Raw genomic sequence first — 16,728 nt, forward strand, 5'->3', positions numbered from 1 at the left:
GAAGCCCTCATGAATGGGGTTAGTGTCCTTTACAAGAGACACAAGAAAACTTGCTTTTCCCCTTTGTTCTCTGTCATGTGAGGATACAAAGAAAAGTCAGCAATCTACAACCCTGAAGAGAGTTCTCACCAGAATTGGACCATGTTGTCACCCTCCCTTGAGATTTTCAGTCTCTAGATATGTGAGGAACAATGTCTGTTGTCTGTAAGTCACTCAGTCTATAGTACTTTGTCATAGAAGCCCGAACGGATGAAGAAATTCCTTTTATATATTTGCATTTTTGGTATTGTGTGTGTACACATTTTTCTTACAATTACTTTGTTATTTTGAAATAAACAGAAATTGAAGACAAATGGCATTTAAATACATCAGCACAATGCATTACCAGCAATCAGCTCTTCTATTTTTTTGGGGGGGAGGGGGCGGGATTTCTACTCTTTATAGGGAATCAAATGAGAGTAGAAAATTTTGCTAAGAATATTCTTCATAAACATACCTTCATATGAGTCAAAATATTCCTTTTGTTGAGTCAAAATATTCCTAATGTATTCAAGTACTCTAATTTTTATTTACATGTAGAAAACTACCATCACAAGCAGCTATCAATGATAATTCAATTAAATAGCAAATATTTTTAAAATTCTATATGCAAACCTCTTTTCTAGGCCTTGGATGAGGTAGTAATGGGGAGAAGTCATAAAATCCTATAGCATGGGTAAGATACAGAGCTCTACGCATCCTAGATGATGATGCAGTAGAAAGGACAGAAACATATTTAAACAACCACATAAGGCATCTTGGAATAGATTTTATAAACACATAATATTTATAAATGCTATGTGATGTGGAAGAAGGAAAGATTTTTTTAAGTGTAGGACTATTTGAGAAGGTGTCTTTGGGGAAGGTGTTAGAAGAACTGATACCTGAAGGGTATCCATGGATTGAAAGGCTTTTCAGACAATAAAATTTCAGCACAAGTCAAGCAGCAGAGTTTGGAGAGATCAGGGTGTATTTAGACTTGGTCAGGTGCTAGGGTACCAAGACAAGGGCAGCACATTAGTAGAGAGACCCAGCAGGAAAGAGCCAAACCAGATTAAGATTGGGACATCACGTTAAGGACTTTGAACCCTTTCCTATGAGAAATTGAGAACATCTAAAGATCTTCCACCCAATGTCACATATTCAGATGGTAACTTTGTGGGGGTATAAAGGCTGGATTGGCATGAGGAGCAAGTCAGGACAATGAGACAGGAGGAGGCTGTTGGGAGGGTACATGAACATTAGCCTCCTTCATGTGAAGCATGGCTCTGACTGCTAGAATAGAAGTAATTAAAAGTGGGCTCGCCTGCAGGAAAAACTCCAAAGCAGACACATCCTCCTTTCACATATTTTGAATCCTGAATCTTTGTTAACAGCCTGAAAAGAAACACATCTGACATTATTCACGATTACTTAGTGTGGAGAGGTAATTCAAAAGCAATTGCCTGGCTCTGTTAACCAGAATTATACCAGAGGTCACGGCTATTTGAATCAGTTAAAAAAAAAAATACCAGTTGAGATGTTGTTCCTTTAAGAACTTCAGGCTAGACCATTTTCACTAATCACACGAAGATATTTTTTCCAATTAACAAGGATTTCCTTTGAAACTGGGTTTGTATACTACAAAATATTGTGCAGTAAGCTTCCAAGGATAATTTCCTAAGTCTAGGTTTCATTTATAGCTTTGGATTCTTCATATAAATAAGAGGTATTTTTCCAACCCAAGAAGCTAAGGGTTACTTCTGGAATTCTTTGGAAAAGTTATACCACCTAAGTACCTGGCTCACAGTCGAAGAAATGCCTTTGTAGCTTAAGGAAGCTTAAACAGAAGCCTTCACTGCTGATTTGCTGATGGTGTCAAACATCAGAGGACTTTTCCAATGGGACTTTAAGAGTTTAGCATTTGCTTTAATTAGGAAGATACCTGGGTATTTAATGGGAACTTTTCAAGCTATTGGAGCAGAACTAGAATAAATGACCTTATTTATTTGGAGAAATAAAGTTAACAGTGTCACAGGTGCTTCATAAAGCAACACATAACTGCAAATGGGAGGTAGGGAAAGTAACAGAGGAGAAATTTGCATCAAAGAAAATTATATCCATACATGTAACTGCCTTTCTCTGACCAAGAACTATCAAAACAGTACATGCTTATCAAGAAAGACAAAAGGAAACCCTATTTTCGTAACAGAATATCCCTAGAAATATTCATTTTATTGTGCTGTGAAGGAGTTGTATTACCAGTAGAATTTAAACACTTTCTAGCAATGTAATTTTTCTACTTATCAAGAAAATCTTGGTATTTGAGTTTTTGTTTAGACTAAGGGCTCTTTAGTTAAGAGAGGAAACTTCCATAAACCCTTCAAAACTCGAGTATGCTGTTCAATCATTTTTTAAAATAAAGGCTCTGATTAAAATCTAAGGTCCCTTTAAGACGTAAGTGCTAGAAGCTTCTGGGAGGAAAGCGTTATAAAAAGAAAAAAACTTGAAGAGCTTATAAAAGAAGGTAGTTTAGTGTGTATTTCGCTTTTATGCCAGTTAGTCAGCTTAAAGGACAGAATTTCTTAGAGATGTAGAGAAATTAGAAGAAACAGGAAGCAAACACCTTACCAGAAGGAAAATCCCTGAGAGGTTTGGGTAAATCTGGGCAGTATTGCCTTCTGAAAAGATTTATCTACCGAGGTGGATATTTCTTTTCTTCCTCAGGCCACGTGGAGCAGAAAGATGCAAAAATCTGGAAACCTTGGCCAAGTGAGCTAAGAACTTCTCAGGAGTCCTCAGGAGGCAATGGGATGCCTTGCCTCCCATCAGCTGGGAGTGGCCCTTAGAAACCTCCCAAGGAAGTTCAGAGTCAGTTTTCTATGAGGGCTATTTCTGTCAAAGTTGTTCCAAGGCACCAAAGTACCAGGAGTCCAGACTGTGTCTCCACAGGACTTTGAATTTAGGAAAATGCCTTGAATGAATCAGAACAGAATTTACATTTGCAATGGTTGGTGAGATTTAAAGCGTATTAAATTATTTTACGCCTTGACATTTGTTCTCAGTTTTGCCATTTTATGAGTAAATGTTTAAAATGTTAACCTCTGTCTTTTGTTCTTTTAACAAAGGTAGGAAAGGAAAGGAGGTAGGAAAGACACAGAAAAAACTAAAAATTTGAGTCTATGGCCAGTGGTGCATAAAAACATATTCAGTACCTCTTTTATCTGCTGGCAGCCACCGTGTTATGCCTGTAGCACTTATACAAAAAGTTGCTTAGCCTAAGAAGTTCTAATTTATGGAGAGAGGACAGAAAATAAGACATTATTCTGGACAAGTATAAGAAATGGTGGTTGTAGCTGTTCCATATCTCTGAAATACAATGTCGGAATTCCAACTTTGGTCATTTCAAGTATTTCATCAAGCTGTAACTTAACCTCAAGGGTTTATCTTTTTGCTTTTAAAGGATTATTCATGAAGCTACGGGACTGCAGCCATTCTGGAATAATCCCATTTGCTCAGGACACCTCACTCTTAGGGGCTACTTTTTTTCCAGGCCCTTTTATTGGTATTATATTACCAACCCTCTGAATTTCCCTGTGAAGCATGTATCACAGGTACCACATTATTTCTGCGATTAAACCACAAAGAGTTGAAGTCTGTCCTAAATTGAGATATATACTATATAGTTGTTATATATTATTTGTGATGAGTATTTGTCTCTTTTTTTTCTCACTTAGCAAAATGTATAACCAAGGAGACTAAAGGAAAGGGAGTAGATCATCTAATTCATTCTGTCACTTTATAGATGGCAAAACTGAGTCATTGCATATTTCTAAACCAATTGCTTGGATTTAGTTTGTCAGGCCACGAAGCAGCAGAACAGAAGTACCATGTAATGAACAACTATCTAAATGTCCTTCACCTTGGTAGAATCTAATGAAAATAAAAAGGAAAAATTTAAACAATCCTTTATTTTTGGTAACTGAATTTGACTTGGAATAAATATGTAAACTTCTTAGAAAAATAAGGTCAATTATTTTAGTTCCCTGTCCTACAGGGTTGAATCCAGGTTTTGTCAATATGGAAGGTTATACAATTGGAGATCCATCAAAAAATCATGGAAAGAATTGCAAAAATTCCAAATTTTTCCAACGTTATAAATACAGTAAGCATCAAAATGCCAGGAAAAGCATAATAGTTTTATTTATTGTCTTGCCTAATTTTTTCTGTGTATTTTTTTATATTATAATTTTGTACTATTTTCTAAAAAGAAAATAGGAAGAGAATTTAGTCTTTTAGTATTGTTAAACACGACTTCTTTCCCCCCAATAGTTTAGAAAGTCTCAGCTCTACATATCATCATTAATAATGTATACCGGGGGCAGCCCCGGTGGCATAGCGGTTTTTCACTGCCTTTAGCCAAGGGTGTGATCCTGGAGACCCGGGATCGAGTCCCACATCAGGCTCCCTGTGTGGAGCTTGCTTCTCCCTCTGCCTGTGTCTCTGCCTCTCTCTCTCTCTCTCTCTGTCTCTAATAAATAAATAAATAAAAATCTTAAAAAATGTATACAGGATTACTAATGTTATACAGCTGTCAAATACAGTAGTTCCCCAGTTTATCTATGGTTTTGCTTTCTGTGGTTTCAGTTATCTGTGGACAACTGGGTTTAGAGGCAGATGATTCTCCTTCTGACATGGCCTAATACTATGTCACAATGCCTACATCATTCACCTCACTTCATCTCATCATGTAGGCATTTTATCATCTTATATCATCCATCACAAGAGGAAGAAGAGTGAGTACAGTATATTAATATATTTTGAGAGAAAGAGACCACATTCACATTATTCTTGTTGGAGTACATTGTTATAATTGTTTTATTTTATTATTAGTTATTGTTATTAATCACTTACCGTGCCTAATTTATAAACTAGACTTTATGATAGGTAGTTATGTATGGGAAAAAACATAGTACTGTTGACTCTTCAACAATGTAGGGGTTAGAGGTATCAAACTTCCACACAGTCGAAAATCTGCATATAACGTTTGATTCCCCCAAAACTTAACTACTAAACAGTCTATTGTTGAGCAGAAATCTTACTGAAAACAGTTGATAACACATATTTTGCATGTTATATGTGCTATAAACTATATTCTTACAATAAAGTGAGCTAGAGAAAACAAATGTTAAGAAAATTATAAGGAAGAGAAAGAAAATACATTTACAGTACTATACTATAAAAAAAATCCATGTATAAGTGGACCTGTGCAGTTAAAACTGTTGTTGCTCAAGAGCCCATTGAATACATGGGGTTCAATTTTACCCAGTTTCAGGTATCTACTGAAGGTCTTTTTTTTTTAAGATTTTATTTTTTTTTTTTTTATCCATGAGAGACACAGAGAGAGAGAGAGAGGGGGGCAGAGAGAGAAGCAGGCTCCACGCAGGGAGCCCGTTGTGGGACTCGATCCTTGGTCTCCAGGCTCACACCCTGGGCCAAAGGTGGCACTAAAGCGCTGAGCCACCCGGGCTGCCCTACTGAAGGTCTTAGAACATATCCCCTGTAAATAAGGGGACAACTATATAGGGGGAAATCTCTACCACATGTCTATCATAGACAATCTTATAATTTCAGGGTATTTTAATTTTTGCTATGCATTGTAGTCGCCATGGTCTTTGGAATGATAACAATCAAATGACCTCTGACTCTGTCCTTTGAGTCAGAGGATTCCTTTCTTCCTTCCTTTTTTTTTTTTTTTTTGGCTATTGCTCATTAAAAGAACAGTAAATAAAATACTTAATTGCTCAATTTCTTAGTGATAATTTCCTTATTTTGGTGTACTCCTCTTAAAATCTCTCTCATTTTATCTCTGCACTACTTCAGACACTACACATCACAATATGAAGAGAATGAATAGCGTGCGGGCCATGCCAGCTTTGGGATCAAATAGAACAGGCCCTGAATTCACCATAATGTGACCAAGGGCAAGTTATCTCACCTTTTCAGTATTCCATTTCCCAGTAACTTCAACTCTACTTAAAAGGGGATAAAGTAAAAATGTACACATCCAACATAATACTTTCTATTTTTTACAGCAAGTGCCAACTGAATGAATGAATGGATTTATGTGACTTGGTTTTGTCTGTATGATAAAAAAAGTCATGCAAGACACATTGATCTACCCAGCTATGTCACTTTTTATAATTAAAATGAAGTTGATTCACTGTAGCTCTGCAGGTATTGTGCAATTTTTATCAAAAGTTCCTCCTACATAAACTCAATGCATTATAGTTTTGAGCAGATCAAAATACTGAAAGAGAACTCCCTCTCCCTATCCCCTCTTTCTGTTCATCTATCTTTCTATCTCTATCTAGGTGTCTATTTCTATTGCTTTTTCTCCTATTTCAAGAGGGAAGAAAGGAAGAAAGTTAATGAAGAAGGGAATGGGGACATAAAAGCTTTTTGGCAATTAAGAAGGCAGTTAGAAGGTTTTAATTTATTTTACTTGCCAAACTCTGAACTTATAATAAGGAAAAGAAGTGCTGCTCTCTTGGAGATTATTTCCCCCATTAGTTGCCAGGGGTAACATAATGTCAGAGACAAACAGGAAATTGGTGGGCCAAGGGCTTGCTGTCGTTGCCTGGCTCTTCTTTCCATGCCACATGTTTACAAACATGCTGTGTTCCCCTTGACAAAAGAAGACACAGACACACAGTGATTTCAAGGCTTTGCATTGTGCATGTGAAATGGTTTCATTTAAGAATTTCTGCTGTCAATTCTCAGATGATGCAGAGTTCGGGGAGCGAGTGTCAGCACCTGACTAAAAGCTAGTTTGGACAGAAGGCTCTACACATCTATATACACACATACACACACATATAAATGCACACACACACACGTATGTGTATGATGAATAGACACTCCAGATTGGAATTTGTTATGGAAAATTTGGCTTACATGGCTGCAACACAAACCAGGAAATACTGAACTTTAATGTTAGTATCTTTGTTTTTTAGAAGCTGCATAGTGGTGTAGGAGGGTGGATCTCATCCCGAGTCAGTATGGAAATAAAGGACTATTTTGTGAGTCCCTGCCAGTCCTGTGACTATTTACTGCTTTTACACAGCAATAGTAAAGGTTTCTCATATAGCACAGGAGGTCAACTGTATCAGATGTTTTAATATTTTCTTCTCTCTGGCTCCTCCAACTCAGAAATCAAGAGCCAGTGGCACAAAAATAAGCATTTAAATCAGATTTATCCCTGCCTTATGTTCTCTCTCTGTATACAATTATTTAAATATTTAGAAGACTTTATATCTGTGCTTCTAGGAGAAACAGAGAGCCGAGCCACTTTTCCTTTATCAATCACATGCACCCCCACAAAAATTTCTTCTGTGCTGCTTTAGGGCCTAATCCTCAGTAGTTGTGAGGCTAGGTGGGGTTGTGGCACTCATCTTCATTCTTTGTCAAAACTCACCTAATACACTGCCTTTCTAATATTCCCAGGAAGGTTTATCAGGTCTGTGTTTAGATTTAGGGTAGAGGTGAAGATTTATACCCTAATATGAGGATGGAGAAGTGAGGCAGGCAGCTGACAAGAAAGGACACTCACTACATGTGTGGCCCTATATAAAATTATACACAGCCTTGAAAGAAGTATTTCAGGGACAACAAAAAGACATTTCCCCTGATGCCCTGAGTTGCTCAATTTGCCAAAAGACTTTATTTTGAACGCATGTATTCATTCAACAAACATTTATTGAGCATGTATTAAATGCTAGTCATTGCCCTACACCCTGAAGATATAGCAGTGAGTAAAACAGACAAGGTCCCTGTTTTAAAGAAGTGTAATTCAAATCTAATGACTGAACAGTAAGGAATTTGGATTTTTCAGTCATATTTTACTAAGAATCTATGTATCAACTTTTTTCCTTACGGGAAGTTTTAGGCGTGGTAAAGGCGAGAAAATAATTAAGTTCTAAAATTATCTCTTGGTATATGAGGGGTGTAAATGTGTGTGTGCGTGCATGCCTGCATGTGTCTGTGTGTGTTTATGGCAAAAGGAGATTTGAAGTCGAGAGATAATCCCTTCCTTACTTGTCATTCTTATCTGACAAAAGCCAAGCACAATAGAAGAGATTGACTTTGGACTTGAGTGAGAATGAATAAAGCAGAACATTGAAGGTGGCAAAACTAAACAGATGTCTAATGTTTGCAGATATTTTCATAAGGAAATGTAAGACTCTTATTGAGAAATACAGCCAGAGACCAATTTGTTTCCCTGCTACCTCTCAAATCAATCTCTTAGTCATTCCTTTGTATGAGAAATCAGGAGACTAAATTACTGGCATGCCAAGGTGTGGTTAGAAAAAATAGATGATTTCCACCTCAGACTTGTCCTCTTGTGAAAAGTGAAAACCCAGCAGAAAGCCTTAATACTATAATATCACAGAATGAAGAAGAGTTCATTAAACCCTGCCTGGGTTTTCCCTTTTCACTCTTGCAAATTACATATACGTATGAAGTAGAGGGGGAAAAGTCCTTTTTGTTTTTCAATAGCTGTATAAAATGCTTTTTGTCTAATTACTTAATACTGAAAATTTTTCTCCAAAGAAGTTTCTAATTAAATATTTACTGAGGAAGCATTTTTGAGTAAAGATAACTAATGAATTATATAGAACATGTTTTACTAATTCTTCTTGAACATTAAAAAATGGAATTAAACCACTGAGGTTTTTTATTAGAACTAAAGAACATCAGTCTTCCTTTTATATTTATTTTCTGTATAGTGCACTTGGCATTTCATCATTGGGGTGTGATATTCATAAGGATATGAATTGTTTTTTTTGTTTGTTTCAAGATGTTTCCCGTGTCTTGATTGTTGAAAAACAAGTATCCGTTATTGTGTTTTTTAAGTTCCTTAAATCGACCTTGACTTCTATTTCCTTTGTAGTCCCCATAACTCTTGGTAGGGGGTAAGCACAAAGTCCACACTTGTTGAATGAATTAAAGTGAGTCAAATGGGATAACTTTGGTGAAACCTATCTTAAGACATGACAATCAACTAGTTCTAAGTTTCTTCTAAAACAAGACTCCCTGAGTCACATTTGTTAATCTCTGACATTTAGGCCAAGTATAATTACCTGAATCACATAAATATAGTCAGATATATCACATGGACCTTAAGAAATCCAATCAGTGTTTTATTAACCAATTCTTTAGAAAGGTAGGTGTATAAACTTTCCAGCAGCTTCCTTTTGGAATTGAAGGTTTAGGTGAGTAGGTGTAAAAGGAAATAAAACATCACTTTAGAACTTTAGACTTTGACAACTAACAAATAATTTATGAGAATAAAAAAAATAGAATACGAACCATCCTATTGTGTTCCAAAGAAAATGCCTTGGAGAGGTTATGAATAAAGAATACCCACTGAAGCAGAAAAATTCAAAAGAACGCAAGCTTCAAAATTTCAATAACAATGAACATGTTTTTATGTTGGCTTGCAACTTCTCTGCAGATGTTACTTTCAAAGTTTGGACTTTTGCTAGATCTTAGCATAAAACATGTATCTTTGGTCTAATCACTGAGCTGTGGTTAGGGAAGACCAGCTGGAAATAGCTTCTGGAGATAGATCTTTATGTTTTCCCAAGGTGAATATACTTTTTGTGTTTTGGTATAGAAAAGACCTTTTGTAAGCCAACCCTCTACAGTAAAATTATGGCATAAATCTTGTTAAGTGTTCTCTAGGGAAGCAGTAGAACAAGCAGAACTCGGTTGACATGCTGTTTCTTGTACCTGACACTTACTGATTTTAGCTTATATCTCATCAAATTGATATTTGGATTTAAGTAAATCTAAAGTCACAGAAAACTGGTCTCTGCACAAAATGAAATGGTTAATGCCTCTGTGTATGTGTATAAGATCGTTTCAGTGGAAGAAATTGTTACCGCAATCATTTCAATCTCTTGTAAGGTAATGGATATTAATTTAGAAAATGTACTAAGAACAAAAAAAAAGACAGGAAACATTTTCAGAGGGGAAAATACAAGTGCATGGTCTTACATTCTTGTGAGGAGTTCTGATCAAAGTACAATTACATTGAAGGTCTTGGTTACATTCACTGTCGTTGCTATTATGAACTTCACATCTAGTACTACCAGTATTATGAATAGAACAAAACAGAAACAACAAAAATAAAAACAGATGAGCAACCAAAGAAAAACAGACAAGGGGTGCCTGGGTGGCTCAGTGGTTGAGCATCTGCCTTTGGCTCAGGGTGTGGTCCCGGAGTCTCAGAATTGAGTCCCTCATGGGGCTTCCTGCATGGAGCCTGTTTCTCCTCCCTCTGCCTGTGTCTCTGCCTCTCTCTCTGTGTCTCTCATGAATAAATAAATAAAAATCTTTAAAAGAAAAAAAGAAAAACAGACAAGATTTCCACTCAAAATCATGGGCTTGAATCTCAGCCTTTTAATTTACTAACCATGTACTAGTGAGCAAGGGTTTTCATATCCATTTTCTCATTCTTAGAGAGAAAGCTGGGGTGCTAATAGTTACTCTTCATGGTGTAAAGGAAATTTTGTTTATGTCACTAACAAGAAATTTGTTTATGTCACTAATTGGTATACTTAATCTTTGAACAAGGAAAGGGTTAAGAGTGCTGATCCCTATGCAGTAAAAAAGACGTGTGTAACTTTTGACTCTCCAACTTAACTACTAATGGCCTACCGTGGACTGGAAGCCTTACTGATAACATAAAGACTCAACACATGTCCCTCATTTATGGTACCCTAAAATGAGTGAGTAATCTGATAAAACTATGATCAATGGAATACTTAGAGAGATGATGATCCTACTATTCATACATATTTTAGTCAATTCAGCACTTTAAAGGGCCAGTCTTGTATAGCAGATGAGTTTAATGCCTGTTTCTTAATAATATAAAAAAAAAATTCTTTCTAAATTCTACATCTAAAACTAATATAACACTGAATGTTAACTCACTGGAATTTAAATAAAAACTTGAAAAAATAAAAAAAAATCTTATAAATATGACAATAACTATCATTTATTGAGCACTACTAAGTATTAGATATTATATCAGGTTTCTAAATAGATGATTAAGTTTTGCTAATTTCCTACAAGATCATTATTATTGTATTATTTATAGTGCCAAGAAAGAACTCTATAAGATAAAAATAAATTTTGTTTTATCTTCATACGTGGGCTTACTATCTTCTATCTACAGGGGGAATAAATTCTAGAAGTAAGCAGAGCCATAGGGCCACTCAACAAATCAATAATCATTGGGCCAGAACTAGAACCAAGACATCTTGACTTCTAATGTAGAATTCTACAAACTGGTAGTTTTAAATTGTTCATCACTTAAAAATTACCTGGAAAGTTTGTTAAAAACATAAAAGACTGGAATCTTTTAGGGTAGGGCTCCAGAAGCTAAAATTTAATTGTTTCCCAGTAAGTTATTAAGAATTCTAAATCATTAAAACTGTAGTCTCATGGAAAACATATTAGTCACTTAGCTGGAACTGATGAAATAACCCTGGAGAAGAAAAATTTTAAAGGATATGAGAGGAAGAAGAAGGAGAAAAGGGAAAAACCTTCATTTGCTGCCTTAGTAACATTGAAGTATGAATTCTAACAATTTTCTAATATATATTTACTCACCGTTCTCAAATTTCCTTTTAAAAATCTGTCAGGGGTGCCTGAGTGGCTCAGTTTGTTAGGCACCTGACCTTTGATTTCAGCTCGCCACATGATTTCAGGGTCATGGGATCGAGCCCCACATCAGGCTCCACACTCACTCCACAGACTTGAGATTCCCTCTCTTCCTCTGCCTCTGCCCCTCTCCCTGCTTGCTTGCACAGGTCCTGCTCTTTCTCTCTTTTAATAAACTCTTTTTTAAAAATTGTGTCAAAACATAAAAATGTAAAAGCAACAAGAAATTACATTGTGTCACATTCATTGTCTAAACAGAGTTGCAGCTCAGGTAAGTATGTGGCTGAACACAATGAGGATTCCATTGTGGGAAACATGCAAGTTAATTTTAAGAACTCTTTCAGTAATGGATTCAAGAGAGTGTGTAAGCTACAGTTCATATTCCTCCTTGCTCTCCAAACTGTGCCGGTTGTGACAGTCTATGAGTTTGTCAAACTGGATCTGAAGCAGCAGATCCACTGCTTCCCACTCAAATTCCGCACTTCCAATACTCAGGCTTCAATTCTTCATCCCCGTGACTTTCCATCAGTTTGAAAACTGGGCACACACACAATATTGATGCTAGAATTCGAGCTGTTTTAGCAGGGTTTGTCATCATCGTCATTGTTATTGTTGTTGTTTTGATTACACAGTGGGAGGATTTTTGTAGATGTTCAGCTCTTAACTCACTTAGCTCCACTTCCTCCTGAAATCTCACCACTAATTCAACTGTGCATTGTTCTATTAACTTAAAATCACTTCAGTTTTCTTTTTTTTTTTTTTTTTTAATTTTTATTTATTTATGATAGTCGCAGAGGGAGAAGCAGGCTCCATGCACCGGGAGCCCGACGTGGGACTCGATCCCGGGTCTCCAGGATCACGCCCTGGGCCAAAGGCAGGCGCCAAACCGCTGCGCCACCCAGGGATCCCTCACTTCAATTTTCTAACAAAGAACATGCTTCAATGATTCTCCTCATCTTATTAACACTTTAGAGCTTTCACTTACTTTCCAAGTACATGTTTATGTAAAATACAGAGTAACGATCCTAGCTTGGTTTAGTTACTAATTAGTCAGGTAAGCAGATGGGTGCTCTTACTCAAACTCTTTCAGATTAATATGCCTTAATTTCTATAGCTGAAAAATAAGGTGCTTACAGTAAAGGGATATTACAGGTTTCTTCTGATGTTAAATATCCATAATAATTCAGATTGGGAACTAACAGTCATATTCTGGAACATTACATTTGACTCTTATAAATCATGTACTTCTGTATTATGTAAATTTAAGAAAGTATCAAAACTTTATAGAAAATAAGACAAGTTGATGGACTCATAAATGTGATAAAGCAAATATAGTAAAATGTTAATAATAGGTGGTAAATGGATGGTATTCACCTTAAGATTATTTCAATTTTTCTCTATTTGAAAAAAGTTGTAATAAATCATTGAAAAGTGGTATCATCAGAATGTATGATATATATATATATATATACACATATGTATAAAATTATATCTCCTAGACACTACAGCTACTCATATTTGGAATTTTCTAAAATAATTATATTCACATACTCTCTAAAATATGTCTTCCCTGATTTTGTCCAGCATGGCAGACTACAATTTTTATTCCTTAGGCTTTACTCTGTATTTCCAAAGGATTTGAAGCATTCCATGGTGATTCCAGAGCATGTCAAATTCACTGCAGCTGCAAAACAGCTGGTGCAGGCAATTCACAGTGGCACTCTGAAATGTAGTCTGAATTGATTAAAAGCTTTTGACCTGACGACAAACTTTATTTTCATGTTTTATGATGTTAAAAATAAATATGGGAAATAATAATATTATTATATTATTTAGTGATTCCCAGCATTAAAAAATTCAACATCCCATTTGATCTTGATTAATTTGTATGTCTCTTCCTTGATTTATTTTTATGACATATGTAAACCTTCTAAATTAAAGTGAACTAAATCAAACATTATTTTGTGATTTGCAGTATTTTGTTCTTTGAATGAGAAGACACACATAGGGGCATTTCTGTTACTCTTATATAGAACATGGTACAATTATCACTTGGAGGTTCTGCAAAAATCTTCTCTTGCCATCTTGCAAACAATATGATAGGTACTGATACCTTCCTTGTTTCAAGGCCTTCTAACAGGAATGGCAATGGCATAGCCTGAGGAGGCTAAACTCTGGATGTTGTGAAAGAGAGGTTATTCTGCGTAATAGAGGTAGAAATGCCAGAAAGAGAGGTTATTCTGCGTAATAGAGGTAGAAATGCCAGACAGGATTACTGGAGATACCAGCACAAGTGGAAGCAAAGCCCAGAAGATATAGTGTGACCCAACAGAAAGTGACCCTGTCTAGAGAGCAGGGAGAAAAATATCTCATGCTGTGGATTAGCTGAAATGAGTTTCAGTGAAACATTCCTGGGGACGTGTTTGAATACCTGGAACTTGTAAGAATGGGATGTCTAGCAATTATATGGGGCTAAGAACCAGTGATATACAGTATGTACATGTGCACACATACACAGGACCCTTACATACCTCTGTTTATATTTCTAACACTTTGAATTCATTTTTATTTTGAAGCTGATGTAATACATGGATCACTTGTGGATAGGTCCCTTTTGGATAAGGCCAAAATCCCTTCTTTCCTCTCCTTGATCTTGTTTCTCTTCCACCTCTTCCATAGTTTTCTATGTATCCTATGAATCCACACTTACACTTGTCTCCAGTGGTCCACAGGAGACTATGATTCCTTGTTTTGTATCTCTTGCAGTTAGTTCAACCCCTTCACATGTTCTCAAAGTTCAGGTGGACAGATACTATGCAAATGTTTTTCTTGCTCTTGCTGTTTGATTTCTATTTGCTATGGCCTAGATGTGCACCCTCCAAGAACTGCAGAAGATATGCTATCCTTGAATATCTTATTGTTCTGCTGTCAAAACCTGTTCATATATTTTTTTAAGATTTTATTTATTTATTCATGAGAGACACAGAAAGAGGCAGAGACACAGGCAGAGGGAGAAAGAGGCTCCCTGCAGGAAGCGTGATGTGGGACTCAATCCCAGGACCCTGGAATCCCAACCTGAGCCAAATGCAGATGCTCAATCACTGAGCCACCCAGACACCCCTTCAAAACCTGTTCATCTTATTAACATTTTCTATTCAGTGGGAAAAGGTTACTAATTGTCTTTGCCTTAAAATGTAAAAATAACTAGAACGCCTGAGTAGCTTAGCTCAGGGCGTGATCCTGGTTCAGCTTGCTTCTCCCTCTAGCAGATGTCTGTCTCTGCCTTTCTCTGTGTGTCTCTCATGAATAAATAAATAAAATCTTTTAAAAAATGTAAAAATAACTTATTTGGAGCTGTTTATTTTCTGATTCTTTCAAAACACCTTACATTCTTCCAAATATAATGACTATAGTTCAAAAGTGTCTACTTGCAACAAAATAGTATCACTATGGCTACCATGCACATATATTACATTGTATATTTTATCTGAGTTGGCCTGGGCAATATTCCTGTAAAGAAGGTAGGTGGGCACAGTAAGCGTTAATCGTTTCCATTTTACCTTTGGAGATCACAGAGCCCTGTGACTTTTCCAAGAGTACCTCAAAACAGTGACTTAGATTAAAAACGCCTTCAAGGGATATGAGTAGTTGGTTCTGATCAACTCCTTCCTGCTGCCAGGGAATGAAGGCTTAGAAGAGAATGACTACCATTTTGGCATTATTCATATAGTGAATGGTGACAGCCTGGACCTAGAGTCAAATATTTGGGATTGCTTTGAGAATTCTCCTATTGGTTGACCCAAGGCTTCTCATTAAAATTCATCAGAATGCTTGTCTTTCTAGGTTATTAATGACAACTCAGGAGGAGGTGGGTAGATATTGATGTGTAACCATCAGTTTTAATGCCAAAACAGATTGATCTTTCCCTGCCACAGTCCTCTCCCGTGTTACCCTCTGGGAATATGGCAACTCCATTCTTTTAATTGCTCAGGTCAGGATTCTTGAAGCTATTCTTGATTCTTCACTTTATGTTGCACTATATACCTAGTCTGTCAGCAAACCCTGAAAACATATTCAGAATCTGACCAATTTTACCACTTCCATAGCACATACTTCATCCAAGCCAATAATTATTGGAATGGCCGCTGCCTGATATCTTTGTCTTTCCTTGATCATCTTTAGTCTGTTCCCCACACTGTGACCAAAAGGATTATGTTAAAACAATGGTCAGATAATGTTTCTCCTCTGCACCAAATCATGCAATGACCTCACGTCTCACATAGAAGTCGAAATCCTCACAATGACTTGCAGTCTATGGATCATCCATCTCCCTCAATTTTCTTCTCCAAACTCATCTCCTGTTGCTCTCTCACTCACTCACTCTATCCAGCTACACTTGCCACCTCTCTTCCTCTTATGTGCAAATATATTTCTTTCTTGGAGCTTCTGTGCTTGCCGTTCCCTCTGCCTGTAACCCTATTGTGCCAGATAACCATGCAATCAGTTATGTGATGTTCTCTGCTCCTATCTGTCTCTGTGTTTCTTGTAGGGACACCAATCATACAGGATTAAGGGCCCTCTCCACTTAAGTCTGGCTACATCTTAATTAATTGCATCTGCATCAACCCTAGTTCAAATAAGGTCATACTCTGGGGACTAGGGTTTATGACTTTAACATATTTTGAGAGGGACACAATTCAACCTGTAATACTCACATTAAGAGCCTATAATATTAAAAGTAACTCTCTAACATATCCTTTATGTTTTTAAGATAAGTACACTTCATTTGTGCCAGAGTCCAAGTGTTCCTCAGTCTGATATGTAAGCACATCTGTGGGCATTTCTTATACCATCTTGGCTTATTCATTTAGTCACAACAGGCCTACAGAAGAATGCCGGCAGAATTTAGTAGAAGGACCATGCTTCCATTCGGTCAAAAGTTAAACTGGTAACTAATTTAGGATTTAGGATATGTGA

General features: G+C 36.6%; 1 long non-coding RNA gene across 3 annotated transcripts in view; it reads left to right on the plus strand.

Moving 5' to 3' along the window:
- The first annotated feature begins 13 nt into the window (after positions 1–13).
- The window catches only part of LOC111091114, an 82,227-nt gene continuing 65,512 nt past the window's right edge, over positions 14–16,728 (plus strand). For all 3 annotated transcript variants that reach the window (XR_005373761.1, XR_005373762.1, XR_005373763.1), the window contains exons 1-2: positions 14–204; positions 4,666–4,814. This is a non-coding gene — a long non-coding RNA (uncharacterized LOC111091114). The remainder of the gene's footprint in view (positions 205–4,665; positions 4,815–16,728) is intronic.

Source organism: Canis lupus, chromosome 19 (genome assembly GCF_011100685.1).
Source record: "Canis lupus familiaris isolate Mischka breed German Shepherd chromosome 19, alternate assembly UU_Cfam_GSD_1.0, whole genome shotgun sequence".
Lineage (NCBI taxonomy): Eukaryota > Metazoa > Chordata > Mammalia > Carnivora > Canidae > Canis > Canis lupus.